The sequence below is a fragment of the Phalaenopsis equestris genome, unplaced genomic scaffold (genome assembly GCF_001263595.1).
Source record: "Phalaenopsis equestris unplaced genomic scaffold, ASM126359v1 Scaffold178973, whole genome shotgun sequence".
In the NCBI taxonomy this organism is placed as follows: Eukaryota; Viridiplantae; Streptophyta; class Magnoliopsida; order Asparagales; family Orchidaceae; genus Phalaenopsis; species Phalaenopsis equestris.
In genome coordinates, this window is record NW_018198922.1 from 1 (window position 1) to 466 (window position 466).

The 466-nt window shown below is 34.8% G+C and overlaps 1 long non-coding RNA gene across 1 annotated transcript; it reads left to right on the forward strand.

Annotated features, from left to right (window-relative positions):
* Window positions 1–6: 6 nt before the first annotated feature.
* On the forward strand, window positions 7–441 carry LOC110034254. Its single transcript, XR_002295037.1, has 2 exons — window positions 7–131; window positions 200–441. It is a non-coding gene; the product is annotated as an uncharacterized LOC110034254 (long non-coding RNA).
* Window positions 442–466: the final 25 nt, after the last annotated feature.

Below are 466 nucleotides of genomic sequence, written 5' to 3' on the forward strand. Positions count from 1 at the left end.
TGTGAACCATGCAGTTCTTGCTGTCGGCTATGGAGCTGAAAATGGTATTGCCTACTGGCTTAACAACACATGGGGTGGAGACTGGGGTGATAATGGCTACTTTAAGATGGATTTTGGCAAGAACATATGAGGTGAGTAAGTTACTAATTTCATAAATGTCTTTCATCTACTATTTAAATATGATTTGCTTTTGATACAGGCGTTGCGAGTTGTTCGTCTTAGACCGCTGTTGATGTGTAGAATCTTCTATAAATTAAAACGATGAGCTTAGAGTTTTGTTATCTTTAGCAATGTTTGAGGGTTTGTTTGAAAGAAAACTCATAATAAGTAGAAGGTGAGGGAATGTGTTAAGATGCATTAAGGTAGTATTGTGAAATATGTGAACTTTCTGTTTTGGTTGTGATATTGGAAAATTCTCTTTGTTGTTTGTTTTATTATAAAGGCATTTACATGCATAACATGTAAA